The sequence below is a fragment of the Telmatherina bonti genome (genome assembly GCF_933228915.1).
Source record: "Telmatherina bonti genome assembly, chromosome: 2".
Lineage (NCBI taxonomy): Eukaryota > Metazoa > Chordata > Actinopteri > Atheriniformes > Telmatherinidae > Telmatherina > Telmatherina bonti.
Window position 1 is genome coordinate 28,483,363 of NC_136620.1, and position 6,556 is coordinate 28,489,918.

The following is a 6,556-nucleotide window of genomic DNA, read 5'->3' on the forward strand; positions in this document are numbered from 1 at the left end:
TTGGTATTTATAATAAGTTTAATTAATGAGATATGGGTCAGTTTGTGAGGTGCTGCTCCATGTTGAACCAAACAATGACGATGTATTTCAATGTACAGAAGAATGTAGTCCAGTGAGTGAGGGATCTTTGTGTGCTTTGTCTGTGTGAGTGTGTGAGAGATAGTGAATGATCAGCTGTGTTTTTAATTTGATTAGGTTATTTACTTGGGTATGTAAAGGCTCACTTTTAATTTGATGTTTAAAATAATTTTAATTTCATATTTAATCAGTGTTGTTATTGTACAAAACACTTTGTGTTGCTCTTTAGTATAAAGAGTGTTATGTATATACATTTTGATATTATATTATTTAATTTTATTTTAGTCTAACTGTAAGCAGAAAAGTCATTGCACTGAGTGCATATTTTAGAGCACCATAATTCTATTCTGGTAGAGATAAAAAGGTCTTGGCTGAGAAAAAGATGGCCTATGAGGTGACTGGTTTGTAGAGCTTGTAAGAAATATAGTCCTGTGGCTGTGCAACCGCGCCCCACTCTGCGGGTGTGCAGTGTGGGAAGAGTGATCATCATCTGACATGTACAAAAAGGAGGTTTACCACTTCCTTTGACAGTCTGGTGTTAAACTCAAAGGCTGATACATGTAGAAGACTCTCACTTACATTTACTTGGAAAGGATGATGTTACTTCAAGAATTACAGCATGGACCAGCTTTTTAGATTTCCCATTAAATGGTGATTAATGTTTTAAATGGAATAACAGGATTTTTTTTTTCAATAAAAAGACTGGTTTTAATCCCTGCTTACAGTTTCACGCTCTTTTTTTCATCATTGATCAACATATTGATTTTTTGTTTTGTATGAATTGTTACAAAATATTAAAAAGAAGTTTTTTCTTGCTTGAATTTAACACAACTTGTAATCCTTCACACAGCTAGTATAATAAGTTATTATTGTCCACAGTCATTTACTGCTAGTACCAAATGTTTTTCTGTTTTAGCGCCATGAATAAATACTAGTGAAAGCTGCTGTAATTGTGCATAAGAACTGAATATAGGACAGAAAAGTGGTGATAGTATATAACTATTTCAACACTTTATGCAACAACTATGTTTGATTGAAGTTTGAAACACCCACAACAAAATGGGAACCATGTGCTGATGTCATTTAGCTTTTTTTTTTAAAAATAAAAAACAAAAAACTTTAACACATCCTTGACTGTCACATAGATAATGAACTCCCCACATGTCCGGTTACTGGATGAGAAAGAGGAAGTTGAGACATGTTGGTTGGCATTGCCATTAGTCTAATGATGAGTTGCAAGATTGAAATCATACTGGCCAGATGAATTTAGATGTTACCGCAAAGTATCTTAGTCCCCAAATGCTGGAACTTCACAGAGCTGATGTGGTCACATTTCTTCTATCTGCATCATGCACATTCATTCAACTATTAATAGGATGTAATTATACACTCATGCTATTGAAGTGGTGAGGCTAGTTATCTACAAGTCTATTCTGAACACCAGCAACAGATAAATTAAAAAAAAAAAAAAAAAAAAAAGCAGACAAAGCAAAGATAGTTAAACATGTACATTGCTGTATTGCTGTGCACAAGTGCAAAATGTGACGCACGATCCTGACAGACTTGGGCTCTGTCTCACATGACTCTAATCTTTTATGTTCTAAGGCTTAAAGTCACAGTGCCAACTCATCCAGGGTGTATCGCTCTTCTCGCATCTGGGATAGATTCCAGCCCCCTATGATCCTGAATTGGATTAAGCAAGCATAGAAAATGAATGGATGAACTTGAGATTTCCACAAAGACCTCCAAAAAAGAAGGAACCAGCACCAGCTGAACTGATATGTGAAAGTAGAAATAACGGTGTTCCTTTACATACACTTTCAGGCTTCTCTACACTTTTGTTTGACTGACAACATCTTCTCAGGGCTGCTGAAAACTCCCAGCTGCCATAAGAATGCTTCAGACATAGACATGAGCTGTTCTGCCAGCCACTTCTTGTCCTCTCCAGAGGAACATGACCCCTCAGAGAAGCATCACCCTGAGACAACAGCAATTTAGATCATAAACCTGACAGAATACTTGAAGAAGTGTTTGCTCTTCCTCTCAGAGAAATTGTATCTACAGCATCCTGTAATTGTCAGCAGTTTCTCAGTGATGTGCCTGCAGGGTGAGGTGGTAACAGTGTGGATTGACAGGTGGCTGAGTGGTTAGCAATATGTCCTACGGCTCTTTCCTCAATCCAGGATCAGTGGAGCTGTTGACTTACACACATATCCATTTCTATACTCTTGACTGCACACCACAGCCTCTAACAAAAAGCTTAACAGACTGTGGAATGTAGCTTGACACTAAAGCAGGAGGGGGAGAGGGAAGTCTTAATGAACCGCAAGCCACAGGACTCCTGGGAACCAGCACCTCATGTAACATTGACTATTATAATTATTATCATTCCATCTTCTGCTTTATTATTTCTCTGAAGTCTGGCGGTTGGCAAAACAACATCTTGTTATCTGAAGAGTGATCAGCATGTGCAAGCAGAGGGTTTGTCCTGTTCAATTCCCACAACAGATGTCATAAGTGGGTGTCATGCTACAGGTGTGAGCATTCCTTTGCACACCAAGCAGGAATGGAAAGATTGCCCTGTGAATGAGGGCAGGCAACCAGTTTAAGATCCTTTAGATTAGCATTACCTGGAAACCAAAGGTCGCACAAAAAAAGTAAAAACAAAACAAAAGACAACCACAATCTATTTTCCATCTACTTTATCCTTCTGTAACAACTGGCACACAGCGGACAAGCTGTTCTCTTTACATGACCCGTGAAAAAGATAATCCGAGACCTTGTTACACCTCTTTAAAACTTAATTGCAACCTGTCAGAGGATTGGAATCTTCCTTTTTTTACAAGACACATAATGGCTGAGAGTGCATCAATCTTCTGTGTGGTGTAACACATCAACCTAAAGGGTGGATAAGTAATCGTGCAGATGGAAGATAAGAAAGAAACTGTGAGCAAATACAGCTTGTCTTAAAAATTTCTACTTTTTTCAGAGGGGCTATACCATACTGTTTTACCTTGAGATAAAGAGACAGGAATATGGTGAGCTTAAGCAACTTGGAACCTGATAAAAAGCTGCCATCAGTATTATTGGCTGTTTTCTTTCTAGACCAACGTGGTCTCCTGGATATGACCAAAACACAGTCTTTTCTAATTCCCAATTATGGTGTTGTGGAGATAGTTGTCCTCTTTATCTTTTATAATGTTTTCCATTTATTAAAGGTGTATGAAGTGTTTACTGTTTGAAAACACAGGATTTAAGTGTTGCTCTTCCCACAAAGCACTCTGAATAAAAGCTCTGTTTCGAATAAGGAAGACAGATCACAGCTCGTCACAAATCAATATTGGTTCAGAAAGAAAATCATAATTTACCAGATATTTCACAACTTTGGGTCTCCACAAACCTTTATCTGCAAAAGTCCACAAATGTTTCAAGCAGAAACAAAAAAAGAAATGAAGAAATGTGAAATTCCAGTAGCGGGGGGTGTCTCAAGAGAAATACACCACTACACGCTTGTATTAGTTCAAAAGAGATGACGGAGAATGATAACTTCAGTTAAAAAAGAAAATCTGTATTTTGTTGTTTCCCCCCCCCCCCCCCCTTGCTTTTAAGTAATTTTATTATTTGTATGCCTGGAGGGGATATTCCATTTTATTTATTTATTCATTTTGAGTGGGTTTGTGTAAAGTATTTATGAGAAGTTATGATGGCTCCAAACTGCAGGTAAGACACTTTCTGTTCAAAAACTTCAAACAACCTCATAAAAGATTCCTTTAAATGGTAGAAGACTTACAAGGATACATAACTGAGATGCTTTATATAACCATAAAACCCATTCACACTTGCACTTTACAGGAGGGAATTAATCAAGTAAGATGGTGTTTCTTAACAGAAAAGACTCTATGTTAGCGTGCACAGGAGGCACATATCCAAGTGCACTGTGGAAATCGCATTATTTTATTTACAACATGTAAAAAATGATGGACGAGTTCCCTACTATTCTGTAATGCCAACCATCCATATTAACCTCATCAAGCCAAATGTATCATATTTGATATGTGCAGTTTCTGAGACCTTTTGCATCACTTTATGATAAAAACTTTGCTCAAAATCCCATTGAACACAGTCTGATACTTGTTTTCTGCCCCTAATAGACACCAGAAAGCAGAATATCACACCATAATAATTTTAACATATCACATGGCAGTAAATACTCTCTTTTTTGTTTAGGTAAAGAGCCAAATAGAGATCTTATTATTAAGTAAAATGGACTTTACTTTCCCTTTTTTGGGTTGGACCTTAAAGTCGATGCATATAATGTGGATACTTGTCTTATATAGCATTTATCCACAATGTGTACAAATAAACGAAAAAACAAACAAACAGAAAAACCAACAAAACAAACATTAAAAAAGCAGAAAGGTTGGAAGCATTAAATTTCTCCACATGAAACTGCTCAGGCATCTTCAGGAGTCATCACAATCTAACGATAACAAACAACAGTCAAATGGGGACTCTGCTGTGAATGTTATTGATATTTGTATATTTACATACCTCTGAAAATGGTATAAATCTGGATATCAGATTTGGGTTGAAACTAATCATTTGACTAATATTCTGATATAACTAATATAGAAAAGTCATGATAACCATTGCAGTGTAATTGCATCATTTCTTGAAGGGAAAGTTTTCCAGGTAGTTTGAAGGTGATGTCTCGTCCCAGTTGTCAGTTATTCTGTGCTGAATTGCTCCTGTGTTCAATCACAGTGTGACGGTGAGGGGGAGGCTCATCGCAGCATTTCAAAGGTGAGTGATTTATATGGCAGCTGTTCCCCAGTGTGCCGTTCTGAATGCCCGTCCCCCATGTTTAACAGCTGACAAACACATGCTTTTTCTGTCACATCACATTTATGGCCTCACACACAATTCTATTAGTGCAACCTCAACCATACAAGGATATAAAGAAGTTTTTATGAGGCATTTATCTTAGTCAATCAAGCAGAGCGACTACCTGAGCACTGCACACACTGACATGGCAACACAGGCGTGGTTGTGATAACACTGATTTAAAGAGCAAACTTTCAACAGCTGAACCAGTTTCAAGGACAAAACCTTAAAACTGTTGTTTTAAAACATTACAAACCTCATATCTGTATGAGCCATGCACGCCTTAAATAAGAGAAGGTTCAGAGGTAGCTTCTATAGTTGTTTGATATTTGAGATCTCTCCATTAACCCTCAGCAGCACACTGGGAGGAGTGTAACCTTATTTCACGCTGGCTCTCAAATAGTGCAGAGAATTTGTGAGGCAGTTAGTGGCTATCATTAATAACAGCCTAGGCTGGTCTGACAGCTGCTGATTGGAATGAAGAGCTGCGCTACGGCAGACAGCTACAAATTTCACTGACAGCCAGGTCTCCATTACTGGGCGTCAGCTGCCAAAACAGAAGTAATCAGAGAAGGGGAGAAAAGAGAAAACCCACACTCTTGCCGCAGACACCTTCCTTTTCCGTCTACTGTTAGAAAACAAACACACAAACATGTATGTACACATGCAGACCGCATATAATGTTCTGACAAGTGCTGGACATCCCAGAAACCCCCGCTGTTTCTGGAAACTGTCAAGGAAGCAATTGCTTTGGCTTTTATTGCAAGCGTTAACAGCGAGGGTGGTACTGTTTTCACCTTCTCAGTTTGGTGTGTATATGTATGTCATCATCAAACACATATGCCTACTTTGGAAGCCAATATGACAGTTTTGACAGCTTCCTCTTTGTGGACAGATGTTAGGTGACTCAGAGGTGCCGCTTTGTAGCTTTCATCTGGAAGAAAAAAAAGGCAAAATATTTTAAACTGTTTTGATGATTGATGCACTACCAAAAAGGTAATGAAGCCTAAGCTGTAAAAGGAAACCGAGCCTTTAAAGTGACAGATGTGGATAGACACATGTAGCGCCAGCTTGAGGAATGCTACGTGTGCAGCAAATGTGTTACATGGGAATGCGAATAAATCAGATGACTATTTGCAAGTGCTATACAAAACCATAGGAAAGTGGTAATAGCTAATATTAGCTTTTGAACGGGAATCGTGTCCCATTAGAAAAATAATTTTCTGCTCAGTGAACTCAAATGGTTTTAGCTAGTTCTACTTTTTCATAATTTCAGCCTTTGGTTGCATCCTGTGGTGCCAATTGTTCATATCCTTGTACACTGACTTTACAGAGTAAAAAGTGTCAGAAGTAGGTGGCCAAGGCTTTCACAGTACCAACTGTGATAGCAGAACTGGCCTTAGCCCTTAAACCCATTGCTGCTGTGATCCCATCAAAAATAACCTCTGGTTGGTTAATTGGAGAAGGTAATGTGAAATATCTGAGTCAGGTAAGCTTCAACTTTTGTGATGAAGCATCTTGTGATGGGATCAAACCAGACATGACACCTGTGAATGTTTACTCTTCCCTTTTATGTTGTAATTACTGAATTATT